This window comes from Carcharodon carcharias, chromosome 40 (genome assembly GCF_017639515.1).
Source record: "Carcharodon carcharias isolate sCarCar2 chromosome 40, sCarCar2.pri, whole genome shotgun sequence".
Taxonomy (NCBI): Eukaryota; Metazoa; Chordata; class Chondrichthyes; order Lamniformes; family Lamnidae; genus Carcharodon; species Carcharodon carcharias.
Genome location: NC_054506.1, coordinates 3057360 through 3076791, shown reverse-complemented (window position 1 = coordinate 3076791; position 19432 = coordinate 3057360).

Genomic DNA, 19432 nt, shown 5'->3' with positions numbered 1-19432 from the left:
GGTGCAGTTGAGGGTTGCTGCAGTTGAGGGTTGCTGCAGTTGAGGGTTTCTGCAGTTGAGGGTTGCTGCAGTTGAGGGTTCCTGCAGTTGAGGCTTGCTTCAGTTGATGGTTGTTACATTTGAGGGTTCCTGCAGTTGAGGGTTCCAGCAGTTGAGGGTTGTTGCAGTTGAGGGTTGCTGCAGTTGAGGATTCCTCCAGTTGAGGGTTGGTGCTGTTGAGGTTTCCTGCAGTTGAGGGGTCTTGCAGTTGAGGGTTCCTGCAGTTGAGGGTTGTTGCAGTTGAGGTTTGCTGCAGTTGAGGGTTCCTGCAGTTGAGGGTTCCTGCAGTTGAGGGTTGCTGCAGTTGAAGTTTGCTGCAGTTGAAGGTTGCTGCAGTTGAGGGTTCCTGCAGTTGAGGGTTGCTGCAGTTGAGGGTTCCTGCAGTTGAGGGTTGCTGCAGTTGAGGGTTGCTGCAGTTGAGGGTTCCTGCAGTTGAGGGTTCGTGCAGTTGAGGGTTGCTGCAGTTGAGGGTTGCTGCAGTTGAGGGTTGCTGCAGTTGAGGGTTGCTGCAGTTGAGGGTTGCTGCAGTTGAGGGTTGCCTGCAGTTGAGGGTTGCTGCAGTTGAGGGTTGTTGCAGTTGAGGGTTGCTGCAGTTGAGGGTTCCTGCAGTTGAGGGTTGCTGCAGTTGAGGGTTCCTGCAGTTGAGGGTTGCTGCAGTTGAGGGTTGCTGCAGTTGAGGGTTGCTGCAGTTGAGGGTTGTTGCAGTTGAGGGTTGCTGCAGTTGAGGGTTGCTGCAGTTGAGGGTTGCTGCAGTTGAGGGTTCCTGCAGTTGAGGGTTCCTGCAGTTGAGGGTTCCTGCAGTTGAGGGTTGCTGCAGTTGAAGCTTGCTGCAGTTGAGGTTTGGTGCAGTTGAGGGTTGCTGCAGTTGAGGGTTGCTGCAGTTGAGGGTTCCTGCAGTTGAGGGTTCTTGCAGTTGAGGGTTGCTGCAGTTGAGGGTTCCTGCAGTTGAGGGTTGGTGCAGTTGAGGGTTCCTGCAGTTGAGGGTTCCTGCAGTTGAGGGTTCCTGCAGTTGAAGGTTTGTGCAGTTGAGGGTTGCTGCAGTTGAGGGTTGCTGCAGTTGAGGGTTGCTGCAGTTGAGGGTTCCTGCAGTTGAGGGTTGCTGCAGTTGAGGGGTCCTGCAGTTGAGGGTTCCTGCAGTTGAGGGTTCCCGCAGTTGAGGGTTGCTGCAGTTGAGTGGTGCTACAGTTGAGGGTTGCTGCAGTTGAGGGATTCTGCAGTTGAGGGTTGCTGCAGTTGAGGGTTGCTGCAGTTGAAGGTTCCTGCAGTTGAGGGTTCCTGCAGTTGAGGGTTGCTGCAGTTGAGGGTTCCTGCAGTTGAGGTTCCTGCAGTTGAGGGTTGCTGCAGTTGAGGGTTCCTGCAGTTGAGGGTTCCTGCAGTTGAGGTTCTGCAGTTGAGGGTTGGCTGCAGTTGAGGGTTCCTGCAGTTGAGGGTTCCTGCAGTTGAGGGTTGCTGCAGTTGAGGGTTGCTGCAGTTGAGGGTTGCTGCAGTTGAGGGTTCTGCAGTTGAGGTTGCTGCAGTTGAGGGTTGCTGCAGTTGAGGCTTCCTGCAGTTGAGGGTTCCTGCAGTTGAGGGTTGGTGCAGTTGAGGGTTCCTGCAGTTGAGGCTTGCTGCAGTTGAGGGTTGTTGCAGTTGAGGATTGTTGCAGTTGAGGGTTGCTGCAGTTGAGGTTTGGTGCAGTTGAGGGTTCCTGCAGTTGAGGGTTGTTGCACTTGAGGGTTGCTGCAGTTGAGGGTTCCTGCAGTTAAGGGTTGGTGCTGTTGAGGGTTCCTGCAGTTGAGGGCTCCTGCAGTTGAGGGTTCCTGCAGTTGAGGGTTGCTGCAGTTGAGGGTTGTTGCAGTTGAGGGTTGCTGCAGTTGAGGGTTCCTGCAGTTGAGGGTTCCTGCAGTTGAGGGTTGGTGCAGTTGAGGGTTCCTGCAGTTGAGGGTTGCTGCAGTTGAGGGTTGCTGCAGTTGAGGGTTGCTGCAGTTGAGGGTTCCTGCAGTTGAGGGTTGCTGCAGTTGAGGGTTGCTGCAGTTGAGGGTTCCTGCAGTTGAGGGTTCCTGCAGTTGAGGGTTCCTGCAGTTGAGGTTTCCTGCAGTTGAGGGTTGCTGCAGTTGAGGGTTGCTGCAGTTGAGGGTTCCTGCAGTTGAGGGTTCCTGCAGTTGAGGGTTGCTGCAGTTGATGGTTCCTGCAGTTGAGGGTTGCTGCAGTTGAGGGTTCCTGCAGTTGAGGGGTCCTGCAGTTGAGGGTTCCTGCAGTTGAGGCTTGTTGCAGTTGAGGGTTGCTGCAGTTGAGGGTTGGTGCAGTTGAGGGTTGTTGCAGTTGAGGGTTGCTGCAGTTGAGGGTTGTTGCAGTTGAGGGTTGCTGCAGTTGAAGGTTCCTGCAGTTGAGGGTTCCTGCAGTTGAGGGTTCATGCAGTTGAGGGTTGTTGCAGTTGAGGGTTGCTGCAGTTGAGGGTTCCTACAGTTGAGGGTTGGTGCAGTTGAGGGTTCCTGCAGTTGAGGGTTCCTGCAGTTGAGGGTTGTTGCAGTTGAGGGTTCCTGCAGTTGAGGGTTGCTGCAGTTGAGGGTTTCTGCAGTTGAGGGTTCCTGCAGTTGAGGGTTCCTGCAGTTGAAGGTTCCAGCAGTTGGGGGTTGGTGCTGTTGAGGTTTCCTGCAATTGAGGGTTCCTGCAGTTGAAGTTTTCTGCAGTTGAGGGTTGTTGCAGTTGAGGGTTGCTGCAGTTGAGGGTTCCTGCAGTTGAGGGTTCCTGCAGTTGAGGGTTCTGCAGTTGAGGGTTGCTGCAGTTGAGGGTTCCTGCAGTTGAGGGTTGTGCAGTTGAGGGTTGCTGCAGTTGAGGGTTCCTGCAGTTGAGGGTTGCCTGCAGTTGAGGGTTCCTGCAGTTGAGGTTGCCTGCAGTTGAGGGTTGCTGCAGTTGAGGGTTGCTGCAGTTGAGGCTTCCTGCAGTTGAGGGTTGTTGCAGTTGAGGGTTCCTGCAGTTGAGGGTTGGTGCAGTTGAGGGTTGCTGCAGTTGAGGGTTCCTGCAGTTGAGGGTTGTTGCAGTTGAGGGTTCCTGCAGTTGAGGCTTGCTGCAGTTGATGGTTCCTGCAGTTGAGGGTTGCTGCAGTTGAGGGTTCCTGCAGTTGAGGGTTCCTGCAGTTGAGGGTTGCTGCAGTTGAGGGTTGCTGCAGTTGAGGGTTGCTTGCAGTTGAGGTTGCGGCAGTGGAGGGTTGCTGCAGTTGAGGGTTCTGCAGTTGAGGGTTCTGGCAGTTGAGGGTGCTGCCGTTGAGGTTCCTGCAGTTGAGGGTTCCTGCAGTTGAGGGTTGAGTGCAGTTGAGGTTGCTTGCAGATGAGGGTTGCCTGCAGTTGAGGTACCAGCAGTTTGAAGGGTTCTGCAGTTTAAGTTACCTGAAAGTTGATGTTCCATGCAGTTGAGGGTTGTTGCAGTTGAAGGTTGCTGCAGTTGAGGGTTGGTGCAGTTGAGGGTTCCTGCATTTGAGGGTTGGTGCAGTTGAGGGTTCCTGCAGTTGAGGATTCCTGCAGTTGAGCGTTCCTGCAGTTGAGGTTTCCTGCAGTTGAGGGTTGCTGCAGTTGAGGTTTCCTGCAGTTGAGGTTTCCTGCAGTTGAGGGTTCCTGCAGTAGAGGTTTGCTGCAGTGAGGGTGCCCATGCAGATGATGTTCTGCAGTTGTGGGTAGGGTGCGTGCTGTTGATGGTTCCTGCAGTTGAGGGGTCCTGCAGTTGAGGGTTCTGCAGATGAGGGTTGCTGCATTTGAGGGTTTCCTGCAGTTGAGGGTTGGTGCAGTTGAGGGTCTGCAGTTGAGGTGTCTGCAGTGAGGGTTCCTGCAGTTGAGGGTTGCTGCAGTTGAGGGTTCTGCAGTTGAGGGTTCCTGCAGTTGAGGGTTGCTGCAGTTGAGGGTTGCTGCAGTTGAGTGTTGCTGCAGTTGAGGCTTCCTGCAGTTGAGGGTCCCTGCATTTGAGGGTTCCTGCAGTTGTGGCTTCCTGCATTTGAGGGCTGCTGCAGTTGAGGGTTGGTGCAGTTGAGGGTTGGTGCAGTTGAGGGTTTCTGCAGTTAAGGGTTCCTGCAGTTGAGGGTTTTTGCAGTTGAGGGTTATGCAGTTGATGGTTCCTGCAGTTGAGGGTTGCTGCAGTTGAGGGTTCCTGCAGTTGAGGGTTGCTGCAGTTGAGGGTTGCTGCAGTTGAGGGTTGCTGCAGTTGAGGGTTCCTGCAGTTGAGGGTTCCTGCAGTTGAGGGTTGCTGCAGTTGAGGGTTCCTGCAGTTGAGGGTTGCTGCAGTTGAGTGTTGCTGCAGTTGAGGGTTCCTGCAGTTGAGGGTTGCTGCAGTTGAGGGTTTCTGCAGTTGAGGGTTCCTGCAGTTGAGGGTTCCTGCAGTTGAGGGTTCCTGCAGTTGAGGGTTGCTGCAGTTGAGGGTTCCTGCAGTTGAGGGTTGCTGCAGTTGAGGGTTCCTGCAGTTGAGGGTTCCTGCAGTTGAGGGTTCCTGCAGTTGAGGGTTCCTGCATTTGAGGTTCTGCAGTTGAGGGTTGCCTGCAGTTGAGGGTTGCCTGCAGTTGAGGGTTGCTGCAGTTGAGGGTTCCTGCAGTTGAGGGTTGCTGCAGTTGAGGGTTCCTGCAGTTGAGGGTTGCCTGCAGTTGAGGGTTCCTGCAGTTGAGGTTGCTGCAGTTGAGGGTTCTGCAGTTGAGGGTTGCTGCAGTTGAGGGTTGCCTGCAGTTGAGGGTTCCTGCAGTTGAGGGTTCCTGCAGTTGAGGGTTTGCTGCAGTTGAGGGTTGTTGCAGTTGAGGGTTGCTGCAGTTGAGGGTTCCTGCAGTTGAGGGTTGTTGCTGTTGAGGGTTGCTGCAGTTGAGGGTTGTTGCTGTTGAGGGTTGCTGCAGTTGAGGGTTCCTGCAGTTGAGGGTTCCTGCAGTTGAGGGTTCATGCAGTTGAGGGTTGTTGCAGTTGAGGGTTGCTGCAGTTGAGGGTTCCTGCAGTTGAGGGTTGGTGCAGTTGAGGGTTCCTGCAGTTGAGGCTTGCTGCAGTTGAGTGTTCCTGCAGTTGAGGGTTCCTGCAGTTGAGGGTTGCCTGCAGTTGAGGGTTGCTGCAGTTGAGGGTTGCTGCAGTTGAGGGTTCCTGCAGTTCATGGTTCCTGCAGTTGAGGGTTGCTGCAGTTGTGGGTTCCTGCAGTTGAGGGTTCGTGCAGTTGAGGGTTGGTGCAGTTGAGGGTTGCTGCAGTTGATGGTTCCTGCAGTTGAGGGTTCCTGCAGTTGAGGGTTGCTGCAGTTGAGGGTTGCTGCAGTTGAGGGTTGCTGCAGTTGAGGGTTGGTGCAGTTGAGGGTTCCTGCAGTTGAGGGTTGCTGAAGTTGAGGGTTCCTGCAGTTGAGAGTTCCTGCAGTTGAGGGTTGCTGCAGTTGAGGGTTCCTGCAGTTGAGGGTTGGTGCAGTTGAGGGTTCCTGCATTTGAGGGTTCCTGCAGTTGAGGGTTGCTGCAGTTGAAGGATCGTGCAGTTGGGGGTTGGTGCAGTTGAGGGTTCCTGCAGTTGAGGGTTGCTGCAGTTGAGGGTTGCTGCAGTTGAGGGTTCTGCAGTTGAGGGTTCCTGCAGTTGAGGTTGCTGCAGTTGAGGGTTGCTGCAGTTGAGGTTCCTGCAGTTGAGGGTTGTGCAGTTGAGGGTTGCTGCAGTTGAGGGTTGCTGCAGTTGAGGGTTGCTGCAGTTGAGGGTTCCTGCAGTTGAGGGTTCCTGCAGTTGAGGGTTCCTGCAGTTGAGGGTTGCTGCAGTTGAGGGTTGCTGCAGTTGAGGGTTCCTGCAGTTGAGGGTTGCTGCAGTTGAGTGTTGTTGCAGTTGAGGGTTGCTGCAGTTGAGGGTTCCTGCAGGTGAGGGTTGCTGCAGTTGAGGGTTGCTGCAGTTGAGGGTTCCTGCAGTTGGTGGTTGCTGCAGTTGAGGGTTGCTGCAGTTGAGGGTTGCTGCAGTTGAGGGTTGCTGCAGTTGAGGGTTGCTGCAGTTGAGGGTTCCTGCAGTTGAGGGTTCTGCAGTTGAGGGTTCCTGCAGTTGAGGGTTCCTGCAGTTGAGGGTTGCTGCAGTTGAGGGTTCCTGCAGTTGAGGGTTGGTGCAGTTGAGGGTTCCTGCAGTTGAGGGTTGCTGCAGTTGAGGGTTCCTGCAGTTGAGGGTTGGTGCAGTTGAGGGTTGCTGCAGTTGAGGTTGCTGCAGTTGAGGGTTGCTGCAGTTGAGGTTGCCTGCAGTTGAGGGTTGCTGCAGTTGAGGGTTCCTGCAGTTGAGGGTTTCTGCAGTTGAGGGTTCCTGCAGTTGAGGGTTGCTGCAGTTGAGGGTTCCTGCAGTAGAGTTTTGGTGCAGTTGAGGGTTGCTGCAGTTGAGGGTTGTTGCTGTTGAGGGTTGCTGCAGTTGAAGGTTCTGCAGTTGAGGGTTCCTGCAGTTGAGGGTTCATGCAGTTGAGGGTTGTTGCAGTTGAGTGTTGCTGCAGTTGAGGGTTCCTGCAGTTGAGGGTTGCTGCAGTTGAGGGTTCCTGCAGTTGAGGGTTCCTGCAGTTGAGGGTTGTTGCAGTTGAGGGTTGCTGCAGTTGAGGGTTGCTGCAGTTGAGGGTTGGTGCAGTTGAGGGTTCCTGCAGTTGAGGGTTCCTGCAGTTGAGGGTTGCTGCAGTTGAGGGTTGCTGCAGTTGAGGGTTGCTGCAGTTGAGGTTTCCTGCAGTTGAGGGTTCCTGCAGTTGAGGGTTCCTGCAGTTGAGGGTTGCTGCAGTTGAGGGTTGCTGCAGTTGAGGGTTCCTGCAGTTGAGGGTTGCTGCAGTTGAGGGTTGCTGCAGTTGAGGGTTGCTGCAGTTGAAGGTTCCTGCAGTTGAGGGTTGCTGCAGTTGAGGGTTGCTGCAGTTGAGGGTTGGTGCAGTTGAGGGTTATGCAGTTGAGGGTTCCTGCAGTTGAGTGTTGCTGCAGTTGAGGGTTGCTGCAGTTGAGGGTTCCTGCAGTTGAGGGTTCCTGCAGTTGAGGGTTGCTGCAGTTGAGGGTTGCTGCAGTTGAGGGTTCCTGCAGTTGAGGGTTCCTGCAGTTGAGGGTTCCTGCAGTTGAGGGTTCCTGCAGTTGAGGGTTGCTGCAGTTGAGGGTTCTTGCAGTTGAGGGTTGCTGCAGTTGAGGGTTCCTGCAGTTGAGGTTTCCTGCAGTTGAGGGTTGCTGCAGTTGAGGGTTGCTGCAGTTGAGGGTTGCTGCAGTTGAGGGTTGGTGCAGTTGAGGGTTCCTGCAGTTGAGGGTTCCTGCAGTTGAGGGTTGCTGCAGTTGAGGGTTGCTGCAGTTGAGGGTTGCTGCAGTTGAGGGTTGCTGCAGTTGAGGGTTCCTGCAGTTGAGGGTTGTTGCAGTTGAGGGTTGCTGCAGTTGAGGGTTCCTGCAGTTGAGGGTTGCTGCAGTTGAGGGTTCCTGCAGTTGAGGGTTCCTGCAGTTGAGGGTTGTTGCAGTTGAGGGTTGCTGCAGTTGAGGGTTGGTGCAGTTGAGGGTTCCTGCAGTTGAGGGTTGCTGCAGTTGAGGGTTCCTGCAGTTGAGGGTTCCTGCAGTTGAGGGTTGCTGCAGTTGAGGTTTCCTGCAGTTGAGGGTTGCTGCAGTTGAGGGTTGCTGCAGTTGAGGGTTCCTGCAGTTGAGGGTTCCTGCAGTTGAGGGTTGCTGCAGTTGAGGGTTCCTGCAGTTGAGGGTTGCTGCAGTTGAGGGTTCCTGCAGTTGAGGGTTGCTGCAGTTGAGGGTTCCTGCAGTTGAGGGTTCCTGCAGTTGAGGGTTCCTGCAGTTGAGGGTTGGTGCAGTTGAGGGTTGCTGCAGTTGAGGGTTGTTGCTGTTGAGGGTTGCTGCAGTTGAGGGTTCCTGCAGTTGAGGGTTGTTGCAGTTGAGGGTTCCTGCAGTTGAGGGTTGGTGCAGTTGAGGGTTGTTGCAGTTGAGGGTTGCTGCAGTTGAGGGTTCCTGCAGTTGAGGGTTCCTGCAGTTGAGGGTTGTTGCAGTTGAGGGTTGCTGCAGTTGAGGGTTCCTGCAGTTGAGGGTTGGTGCTGTTGAGGTTTCCTGCAGTTGAGGGTTCCTGCAGTTGAGGGTTCCTGCAGTTGAGGCTTGTTGCAGTTGAGGGTTGCTGCAGTTGAGGGTTGGTGCAGTTGAGGGTTCCTGCAGTTGAGGGTTCCTGCAGTTGAGGGTTGCTGCAGTTGAGGGTTCCTGCAGTTGAGGGTTCCTGCAGTTGAGGGTTGCTGCAGTTGAGGGTTGCTGCAGTTGAGGTTTCCTGCAGTTGAGGTTTCCTGCAGTTGAGGGTTCCTGCAGTAGAGGGTTGCTGCAGTTGAAGGTCCCTGCAGTTGGGGATTGGTGCAGTTGAGGGTTGCTGCAGTTGAGGGTTCCTGCAGTTGAGGGTTGCTGCAGTTGAGGGTTCCTGCAGTTGAGGGTTGCTGCAGTTGAGGGTTGCTGCAGTTGAGGGTTGCTGCAGTTGAGGGTTCCTGCAGTTGAGGGTTGCTGCAGTTGAGGGTTGCTGCAGTTGAGGGTTCCTGCAGTTGAGGGTTGCTGCAGTTGAGGGTTCCTGCAGTTGAGGGTTCCTGCAGTTGAGGGTTCCTGCAGTTGAGGGTTGCTGCAGTTGAGGGTTGCTGCAGTTGAGGGTTCCTGCAGTTGAGGGTTCCTGCAGTTGAGGGTTCCTGCAGTTGAGGGTTCCTGCAGTTGAGGGTTCCTGCAGTTGAGGGTTCCTGCAGTTGAGGGTTGCTGCAGTTGAGGGTTGCTGCAGTTGAGGGTTGCTGCAGTTGAGGGTTCCTGCAGTTGAGGGTTCCTGCAGTTGAGGGTTGCTGCAGTTGAGGGTTCCTGCAGTTGAGGGTTGCTGCAGTTGAGGGTTGCTGCAGTTGAGGGTTGTTGCAGTTGAGGGTTGCTGCAGTTGAGGGTTCCTGCAGTTGAGGGTTGCTGCAGTTGAGGGTTCCTGCAGTTGAGGCTTGCTGCAGTTGAGGGTTGCTGCAGTTGAGGGTTGCTGCAGTTGAGGGTTGCTGCAGTTGAGGGTTCCTGCAGTTGAGGGTTGCTGCAGTTGAGGTTTGCTGCAGTTGAGGGTTGCTGCAGTTGAGGGTTCCTGCAGTTGAGGGTTGCTGCAGTTGAGGGTTCCTGCAGTTGAGGGTTCCTGCAGTTGAGGGTTGCTGCAGTTGAGGGTTGCTGCAGTTGAGGGTTGTTGCAGTTGAGGGTTCCTGCAGTTGAGGGTTGGTGCAGTTGAGGGTTGCTGCAGTTGAGGGTTCCTGCAGTTGAGGGTTGCTGCAGTTGAGGGTTGCTGCAGTTGAGGGTTGCTGCAGTTGAGGGTTGCTGCAGTTGAGGTTTCCTGCAGTTGAGGGTTCCTGCAGTTGAGGGTTGCTGCAGTTGAGGGTTCCTGCAGTTGAGGGTTGCTGCAGTTGAGGGTTCCTGCAGTTGAGGGTTGCTGCAGTTGAGGGTTGCTGCAGTTGAGGGTTGCTGCAGTTGAGGGTTGCTGCAGTTGAGGGTTCCTGCAGTTGAGGGTTGCTGCAGTTGAGGTTTCCTGCAGTTGAGGGTTGCTGCAGTTGAGGGTTCCTGCAGTTGAGGGTTCCTGCAGTTGAGGGTTCCTGCAGTTGAGGGTTGCTGCAGTTGAGGGTTCCTGCAGTTGAGGGTTGCTGCAGTTGAGGGTTGCTGCAGTTGAGGGTTGCTGCAGTTGAGGGTTCCTGCAGTTGAGGGTTCCTGCAGTTGAGGGTTGCTGCAGTTGAGGGTTCCTGCAGTTGAGGGTTGCTGCAGTTGAGGGTTCCTGCAGTTGAGGGTTGCTGCAGTTGAGGGTTCCTGCAGTTGAGGGTTGCTGCAGTTGAGGGTTCCTGCAGTTGAGGGTTGCTGCAGTTGAGGGTTGGTGCAGTTGAGGGTTCCTGCAGTTGAGGGTTGCTGCAGTTGAGGGTTCCTGCAGTTGAGGGTTGGTGCAGTTGAGGGTTTCTGCAGTTGAGGGTTCCTGCAGTTGAGGGTTCCTGCAGTTGAGGGTTCCTGCAGTTGAGGGTTGGTGCAGTTGAGGTTTCCTGCAATTGAGGTTTCCTGCAGTTGAGGGTTGGTGCAGTTGAGGGTTGCTGCAGTTGAGGGTTCCTGCAGCTATGGGTTGCTGCAGTTGAGGGTTCCTGCAGTTGAGGGTTCCTGCAGTTGAGGTTTGCTGCAGTTGAGGGTTCCTGCAGTTGAGGGTTCGTGCAGTGAGGGTTGCCTGCAGTAGAGGGTTCCTGCAGTTGAGGGTTGCTGCAGTTGAGGTTTTGCTGAGTTGAGGGGTTGCTGCAGTTGAGGGTTGCTGCAGTTGAGGCTATCCTGCAGTGAGGGTTGCTGCAGTTGAGGGTTCCTGCAGTTGAGAGGTTGCTGCAGTTGAGGGTTGTGCAGTTGAGGGTTCCTGCAGTTGAGGGTTGTTGCAGTTGAGGGTTGCTGCAGTTGAGGGTTGTTGCAGTTGAGGGTTCCTGCAGTTGAGGGTTGCTGCAGTTGAGGGTTGTTGCAGTTGAGGGTTGTTGCAGTTGAGGGTTGCTGCAGTTGTGGGTTGGTGCAGTTGAGGCTTCCTGCAGTTGTGGGTTGTTGTACTTGAGGGTTGCTGCAGTTGAGGGTTCCTGCAGTTGAGGGTTCCTGCAGTTGAGGGTTCCTGCAGTTGAGGTTGCTGCAGTTGAGGGTTGCTGCAGTTGAGGGTTGTCTGCAGTTGAGGGTTGCTGCAGTTGAGGGTTGCCTGCAGTTGAGGGTTGCTGCAGTTGAGGGTTTTGCAGTTGAGGGTTCCTGCAGTTGAGGTTTCCTGCAGTTGAGGGTTGCTGCAGTTGAGGGTTGCTTGCAGTTGATGGTTGCTGCAGTTGAGGGTTGGTGCAGTTGAGGGTTATGCAGTTGAGGGTTGCTGCAGTTGAGGGTTCCTGCAGTTGAGGGTTCCTGCAGTTGAGGGTTCCTGCAGTTGAGGGTTGCTGCAGTTGAGGGTTCCTGCAGTTGAGGGTTGCTGCAGTTGAGGGTTGCTGCAGTTGAGGGTTCCTGCAGTTGAGGGTTGCTGCAGTTGAGGGTTCCTGCAGTTGAGGGTTCCTGCAGTTGAGGGTTCCTGCAGTTGAGGGTTCCTGCAGTTGAGGGTTGCTGCAGTTGAGGGTTGCTGCAGTTGAGGGTTGCTGCAGTTGAGGGTTCCTGCAGTTGAGGGTTCCTGCAGTTGAGGGTTGCTGCAGTTGAGGGTTCCTGCAGTTGAGGGTTGCTGCAGTTGAGGGTTGCTGCAGTTGAGGGTTGCTGCAGTTGAGGGTTCCTGCAGTTGAGGGTTCCTGCAGTTGAGGGTTGCTGCAGTTGAGGGTTGCTGCAGTTGAGGGTTCCTGCAGTTGAGGGTTGCTGCAGTTGAGGGTTCCTGCAGTTGAGGGTTGCTGCAGTTGAGGTTTCGGGCAGTTGAGGGTTGCTGCAGTTGAGGCTTCCTGCAGTTGAGGGTTCCTGCAGTTGAGGGTTCCGGCAGTTGAGGGTTGCTGCAGTTGAGGGTTGCTGCAGTTGAGGGTTGTGCAGTTGAGGGTTGGTGCAGTTGAGGGTTCCTGCAGTTGAGGGTTCCTGCAGTTGAGGGTTGTTGCAGTTGAGGGTTGCTGCAGTTGAGGGTTCCTGCAGTTGAGGGTTGGTGCAGTTGAGGGTTCCTGCAGTTGAGGGTTGCTGCAGTTGAGGGTTGTTGCAGTTGAGGGTTGTTGCAGTTGAGGGTTGCTGCAGTTGAGGGTTGCTGCAGTTGAGGGTTGCTGCAGTTGAGGGTTGCTGCAGTTGAGAGTTCCTGCAGTTGAGGGTTGCCTGCAGTTGAGGGTTGGTGCAGTTGAGGGTTTCCTGCAGTTGAGGGTTGCTGCAGTTGAGGGTTGCCTGCAGTTGAGGGTTCCTGCAGTTGAGGGTTGCTGCAGTTGAGGGTTGTGCAGTTGACGGTTGCTGCAGTTGAGGGTTGCTGCAGTTGAGGGTTCCTGCAGTTGAGGTTGCTGCAGTTGAGGGTTGCTGCAGTTGAGGGTTGTTGCAGTTGAGGGTTGCTGCAGTTGAGGGTTCCTGCAGTTGAGGGTTCCTGCAGTTGAGGGTTCCTGCAGTTGAGGGTTGTTGCAGTTGAGGGTTGCTGCAGTTGAGGGTTGGTGCAGTTGAGGGTTGCTGCAGTTGAGGGTTCCTGCAGTTGAGGGTTGCTGCAGTTGAGGGTTGCTGCAGTTGAGGGTTGCTGCAGTTGAGGTTTGCTGCAGTTGAGGGTTGCTGCAGTTGAGGGTTGCTGCAGTTGAGGGTTCCTGCAGTGAGGGTTGCTGCAGTTGAGGGTTCCTGCAGTTGAGGGTTGCTGCAGTTGATGGTTCATGCAGTTGAGGGTTCCTGCAGTTGAGGGTTCCTGCAGTTGAGGGTTGTTGCAGTTGAGGGTTGTTGCAGTTGAGGGTTCCTGCAGTTGAGGGTTGCTGCAGTTGAGGGTTGTTGCAGTTGAGGGTTGCTGCAGTTGAGGGTTGCTGCAGTTGAGGGTTGCTGCAGTTGAGGGTTGCTGCAGTTGAGGGTTGCTGCAGTTGAGGGTTGCTGCAGTTGAGGGTTGCTGCAGTTGAGGGTTCCTGCAGTTGTGTGTTATTGCAGTTGAGGGTTGCTGCAGTTGAGGGTTGCTGCAGTTGAGGGTTCCTGCAGTTGAGGGTTGCTGCAGTTGAGGGTTGCTGCAGTTGAGGGTTCCTGCAGTTGAGGGTTCCTGCAGTTGAGGTTTCTTGCAGTTGAGGGTTGCTGCAGTTGAGGGTTGCTGCAGTTGAGGGTTCCTGCAGTTGAGGGTTCCTGCTGTAGAGGGTTGCTGCAGTTGAGGGTTCCTGCAGTTGAGGGTTGCTGCAGTTGAGGGTTCCTGCAGTTGAGGGTTCCTGCAGTTGAGGTTTCCTGCAGTTGAGGGTTGGTGCAGTTGAGGGTTGCTGCAGTTGAGGGTTCCTGCAGTTGAGGGTTGGTGCAGTTGAGTGTTCCTGCAGTTGAGGCTTGCTGCAGTTGAGCGTTCCTGCAGTTGAGGGTTGTTGCAGTTGAGGGTTGCTGCATTTGAGGGTTGGTGCAGTTGAGGGTTCCTGCAGTTGAGGGTTCCTGCATTTGAGGGTTGGTGCAGTTGAGGGTTGGTGCAGTTGAGGGTTGCTGCAGTTGAGGGTTCCTGCAGTTGAGGGTTGCTGCAGTTGAGGGATGGTGCAGTTGAGGGTTCCTGCAGTTGAGGTTCCTGCAGTTGAGGGTTCCTGCAGTTGAGGGTTGCTACAGTTGAAGGTTCCTGCAGTTGAGGGTTGCTGCAGTTGAAGGTTTCTGCAGTTGAGGGTTGTTGCAGTTGAGGGTTGCTGCAGTTGAGGGTTGCTGCAGTTGAGGGTTGCTTCAGTTGAGGGTTCCTGCAGTTGAGGGTTCCTGCAGTTGAGGGTTCCTGCAGTTGAGGGTTGCTACAGTTGAAGGTTCCTGCAGTTGAGGGTTGCTGCAGTTGAAGGTTTCTGCAGTTGAGGGTTGTTGCAGTTGAGGGTTGCTGCAGTTGAGGGTTCCTGCAGTTGAGGGTTGCTGCAGTTGAATGTTCCTGCAGTTTTGGGTTCCGGCAGTTGAGGGTTCCTGCAGTTGAGGTTTGCTGCAGTTGAGGGTTGTTGCAGTTGAGGGTTGGTGCAGTTGAGGGTTCCTGCAGTTGAGGGTTGCTGCAGTTGAGGGTTCCTGCAGTGGAGGCTTCCTGCAGTTGAGCGTTTCTGCAGTTGAGGGTTGTTGCAGTTGAGGGTTGCTGCAGTTGAGGGTTGGTGCAGTTGAGTGTTCCTGCAGTTGAGGGTTCCTGCATTTGAGGGTTGTTGCAGTTGAGGGTTCCTGCAGTTGAGGGTTGCTGCAGTTGAGGGTTTCTGCAGTTGAGGATTCCTGCAGTTGAGGGTTCCTGCAGTTGATGGTTGCTGCAGTTGAGGGTTCCTGCAGTTGAGGGTTGCTGCAGTTGAGGGTTGCTGCAGTTGAGGGTTCCTGCAGTTGAGGGTTCCTGCAGTTGAGGGTTGCTGCAGTTGAGGGTTGCTGCAGTTGAGGGTTCCTGCAGTTGAGGGTTGCTGCAGTTGAGGGTTCCTGCAGTTGAGGGTTGCTGCAGTTGAGGGTTGCTGCAGTTGAGGGTTCCTGCAGTTGAGGGTTGCTGCAGTTGAGGGTTCCTGCAGTTGAGGGTTGCTGCAGTTGAGGGTTCCTGCAGTTGAGGGTTGCTGCAGTTGAGGGTTCCTGCAGTTGAGGGTTCCTGCAGTTGAGGGTTGCTGCAGTTGAGGGTTGCTGCAGTTGAGGGTTCCTGCAGTTGAGGGTTGCTGCAGTTGAGGGTTGCTGCAGTTGAGGGTTGCTGCAGTTGAGGGTTGCTGCAGTTGAGGGTTCCTGCAGTTGAGGGTTCCTGCAGTTGAGGGTTGCTGCAGTTGAGGGTTCCTGCAGTTGAGGGTTCCTGCAGTTGTGGCTTCCTGCAGTTGAGGGTTGCTGCAGTTGAGGGTTGCTGCAGTTGAGGGTTGGTGCAGTTGAGGGTTCCTGCAGTTGAGGGTTGCTGCAGTTGAGGGTTGCTGCAGTTGAGGGTTCCTGCAGTTGAGGGTTGCTGCAGTTGAGGGTTGCTGCAGTTGAGGTTTCCTGCAGTTGAGGGTTCTTGCAGTTGAGGGTTCCTGCAGTCGAGGGTTGCTGCAGTTGAAGTTTCCTGCAGTTGGGGGTTGGTGCAGTTGTGGGTTCCTGCAGTTGAGGGTTCCTGCAGTTGAAGGTTTCTGCAGTTGAGGGTTGCTGCAGTTGAGGGTTGCTGCAGTTGAGGGTTGCTGCAGTTGAGGGTTGGTGCAGTTGAGGGTTCCTGCAGTTGAGGGTTCCTGCAGTTGAGGGTTCCTGCAGTTGAGGGTTCCTGCAGTTGAGGGTTGCTGCAGTTGAGGGTTGCTGCAGTTGAGGGTTGCTGCAGTTGAGGGTTCCTGCAGTTGAGGGTTCCTGCAGTTGAGGGTTGCTGCAGTTGAGGGTTGCTGCAGTTGAGGGTTCCTGCAGTTGAGGGTTTGTTGCAGTTGAGGGTTGCTGCAGTTGAGGGTTCCTGCAGTTGAGGGTTGCTGCAGTTGAGGGTTCCTGCAGTTGAGGGTTGCTGCAGTTGAGGGTTGCTGCAGTTGAGGGTTGCTGCAGTTGAGGGTTCCTGCAGTTGAGGGTTGCTGCAGTTGAGGGTTCCTGCAGTTGAGGGTTGCTGCAGTTGAGGGTTCCTGCAGTTGAAGGTTGGTGCAGTTGAGGGTTGCTGCAGTTGAGGGTTGCTGCAGTTGAGGGTTGCTGCAGTTGAGGGTTCCTGCAGTTGAGGGTTGCTGCAGTTGAGGGTTGCTGCAGTTGAGGGTTGCTGCAGTTGAGGGTTCCTGCAGTTGAGGGTTTGTGCAGTTGAGGGTTCCTGCAGTTGAGGGTTCCTGCAGTTGAGGGTTCATGCAGTTGAGGGTTGCTGCAGTTGAGGATTGGTGCAGTTGAGGTTTGCTGCAGTTGATGGTTCCTGCAGTTGAGGGTTCCTGCAGTTGAGTGTTGCTGCAGTTGAAGGTTCATGCAGTTGAGGGTTGGTGCAGTTGAGGGTTCCTGCAGTTGAGGGTTCCTGCAGTTTAGGTTTCCTGCAATTGAGGGTTGGTGCAGTTGAGGGTTGCTGCAGTTGAGTGTTCCTGCAGTTGAGGGTTGGTGCTGTTGAGGGTTCCTGCAGTTGAGGCTTCCTGCAGTTGAGTGTTCCTGCAGTTGAGGGTTGTTGCAGTTGAGGGTTGCTGCATTTGAGGGTTGGTGCAGTGGAGGGTTCCTGCAGTTGAGGGTTCCTGCATTTGAGGGTTGGTGCAGTTGAGGGTTCCTGCAGTTGAGGGTTCCTGCCGTTGAGGGTTCCTGCAGTTGAGGGTTGCTGCAGTTGAGGGTTGCTGCAGTTGAGGGTTCCTGCAGTTGAGGGTTCCTGCAGTTGAGGGTTCCTGCAATTGAGGGTTGCTACAGTTGAAGGTTCCTGCAGTTGAGGGTTGCTGCAGTTGAAGGTTTCTGCAGTTGAGGGTTGTTGCAGTTGAGGGTTGCTGCAGTTGAGGGTTGCTGCAGTTGAGGGTTGCTTCAGTTGAGGGTTCCTGCAGTTGAGGGTTCCTGCAGTTGAGGGTTGCTACAGCTGAAGGTTCCTGCAGTTGAGGGTTGTTGCAGTTGAGGGTTGGTGCAGTTGAGGGTTCCTGCAGTTGAGGGTTGCTGCAGTTGAGGGTTCCTGCAGTGGAGGCTTCCTGCAGTTGAGCGTTTCTGCAGTTGAGGGTTGCTGCAGTTGAGGGTTGCTGCATGTTGAGGGTTCCTACAGTTGAGGGTTCCTGCAGTGGAGGGTTGCTTCAGTTGAGGATTGCTGCAGTTGATGGTTCCTGCAGTTGAGGGTTGCTGCAGTTGAGGGTTCCTGCAGTTGAGGGTTCCTGCAGTTGAGGGTTGCTGCAGTTGAGGTTTGCTGAAGTTGAGGATTCCTCCAGTTGAGGGTTGCTGCAGTTGAGGGTTGCTGCAGTTGAGGGTTACTGCAGTTGAGGGTCGCTGCAGTTGAGGTTTGCTGCAGTTGAGGGTTGGTGCAGTTGAGTGTTCCTAATTTTGAGGGTTCCTGCAGTTGAGGGTTGCTGCAGTTGAGAGTTCCTTTGTTGAGGGATCCTGCAGTTGGACTGTTCCTGCCGTTGAGGGTTGCTGCAGTTGAGGGTTCCTGCAGTTGAGGGTTGCTGCAGTTGAGGGTTCCTGCAGTTGAGGGTTGCTGTTTTTGAGCATTCCTGCAGTTGAGGGTTCCTGCATTTGAGGGTTGGTGCAGTTGAGGGTTGGTGCAGTTGAGGGTTGCTGCCGTTGAGGGTTCCTGCAGTTGCGGGTTGCTGCAGTTGAGGGTTCCTGCAGTTGAGGGTTCCTGCAATTGAGGGTTGCTACAGTTGAAGGTTCCTGCAGTTGAGGGTTGCTGCAGTTGAAGGTTTCTGCAGTTGAGGGTTGTTGCAGTTGAGGGTTGCTGCAGTTGAGGGTTGCTGCAGTTGAGGGTTGCTGCAGTTGAGGGTTCCTGCAGTTGAGGGTTCCTGCAGTTGAGGGTTGTTGCAGCTGCGGGTTCCTGCAGTTGAGGGTTGTTGCAGTTGAGGGTTGCTGCAGTTGAGGCTTCCTGCAGTTCATGTTTCCTGCAGTTGAGGGTTCCTGCAGTTGTGGGTTCCTGCAGTTGAGGGTTGGTGCAGTTGAGGGTTGCTGCAGTTGAGGGTTGCTGCATGTTGAGGGTTCCTGCAGTTGAGGGTTCCTGCAGTTGAGGGTTGCTGCAGTTGAGGGTTCCTGCAGTTGAGGGTTGCTGCAGTTGAGGGTTCCTGCAGTTGAGGGTTCCTGCAGTTGAGGGTTGCTGCAGTTGAGGTTTGCTGCAGTTGAGGGTTCCTGCAGTTGAGGGTTGCTGCAGTTGAGGGTTGCTGCAGTTGAGGGTTGCTTCAGTTGAGGGTCGCTGCAGTTGAGGTTTGCTGCAGTTGAGGGTTGGTGCAGTTGAGTGTTCCTAATTTTGAGGGTTCCTGCAGTTGAGGGTTGCTGCAGTTGAGAGTTCCTTTGTTGAGGGATCCTGCAGTTGGACTGTTCCTGCCGTTGAGGGTTGCTGCAGTTGAGGGTTCCTGCAGTTGAGGGTTGCTGCAGTTGAGGGTTCCTGCAGTTGAGGGTTGCTGATTTTGAGCATTCCTGCAGTTGAGGGTTCCTGCATTTGAGGGTTCCTGCAGTTGAGGTTTGCTGCAGTTGATGTTTCCTGCAGTTGAGGTTTGCTGCAGTTGAGTGTTGCTGCAGTTGAGGGTTGCTGCAGTTGAGGGTTCTGCAATTGAGGGTTTCTGCAGTTGAGTGTTGCTGCAGTTGAGGGTTCCTGCAGTTGAGCGTTTCTGCAGTTGAGGGTTGCTGCAATTGAGGGTTGCTGCAGTTGAGGGTTTCTGCATTTGAGTGTTGGTGCAGTTGACGGTTCCTGCAGTTGAGGGTTCCTGCAGTTTAGGGTTCCTGCATTTGAGGGTTGCTGCAATTGAGTGTTGGTGCAGTTGAGGGTTCGTGCAGTTGAGGGTTGGTGCATTTGAGGGTTCCTGCATTAAGGGTTCCAGCAGTTGAGGGTTCCTGCAGTTGAGGGTTGTTGCAGTTGAGTGTTGCTGCAGTTGAGGGTTGCTGCAGTTGAGGGTTGCTGCAGTTGAGGGTTCTTGCAGTTGAGGGTTCCTGCAGTTGAGGGTTGGTGCAGTTGAGGGTTGCTGCAGTTGAGGGTTCCTGTAGTTGAGGGTTTGAGCAGTTCAGGGCTGCTGCAGTTGAGGGTTCCTGCAGCTGAGGGTTGCTGCAGTTGAGGGTTCCTGCAGTTGAGGGTTGCTGCAGTTGAGGGTTGCTGCAGTTGAGGGTTGCTGCAGTTGAAGGTTCCTGCAGTTGAGGGTTGGTGCAGTTGAGGGTTCCTGCAGTTGAGGGTTGCTCCATTTGAGGATTCCTGTATTTGACGGTTGGTGCAGTTGAGGGTTGGTGCAGTTGAGGGTTGGTGCAGTTGAGGGTTGGTGCAATTGAGTGTTCCTGCAGTTGAGGGTTGCTGCAGTTGAGGGTTGCTGCAGTTGAGGGTTCCTGCAGTTGAGGGTTGCTGCAGTTGAGGGTTGCTGCAGTTGTGGGTTGCTGCAGCTAAGGATCCTGCATTTGAGGGTTGGTGCAGTTGTGGGTTCCTACAGTTTAGGGTTCCTGCAGTTGAGGGTTCTTGCATTTGAGGGTTGATGCAGTTGAGGATTGGTGCAGTTGAGGTTTGCTGCAGTTGATGGTTCCTGCAGTTGAGGGTTCCTGCAGTTGAGTGTTGCTGCAGTTGAAGGTTCATGCAGTTGAGGGTTGGTGCAGTTGAGGGTTCCTGCAGTTGAGGGTTCCTGCAGTTTAGGTTTCCTGCAATTGAGGGTTGTTGCAGTTGAGGGTTGCTGCAGTTGAGTGTTCCTGCAGTTGAGGGTTGGTGCTGTTGAGTGTTCCTGCAGTTGAGGCTTCCTGCAGTTGAGTGTTCCTGCAGTTGAGGGTTGTTGCAGTTGAGGGTTGCTGCATTTGAGGGTTGGTGCAGTTGATGGTTCCTGCAGTTGAGGGTTCCTGCATTTGAGGGTTGGTGCAGTTGAGGGTTGGTGCAGTTGAGGGTTGCTGCAGTTGAGGGTTCCTGCAGTTGAGGGTTGCTGCAGTTGAGGGTTGCTTCAGTTGAGGGTTCCTGCAGTTGAGGGTTCCTGCAGTTGAGCGTTCCTGCAATTGAGGGTTGCTACAGTTGAAGGTTCCTGCAGTTGAGGGTTGCTGCAGTTGAAGGTTTCTGCAGTTGAGGGTTGTTGCAGTTGAGGGTTGCTGCAGTTGAGGGTTGCTGCAGTTGAGGGTTGCTTCAGTTGAGGGTTCCTGCAGTTGAGGGTTCCTGCAGTTGAGGGTTGCTACAGCTGAAGGTTCCTGCAGTTGAGGGTTGCTGCAGTTGAATGTTCCTGCAGTTTTGGGTTCCTGCAGTTGAGGGTTCCTGCAGTTGAGGTTTGCTGCAGTTGAGGGTTGTTGCAGTTGAGGGTTGGTGCAGTTGAGGGTTCCTGCAGTTGAGGGTTCTTGCATTTGAGGGTTGATGCAGTTGAGGATTGGTGCAGTTGAGGTTTGCTGCAGTTGATGGTTCCTGC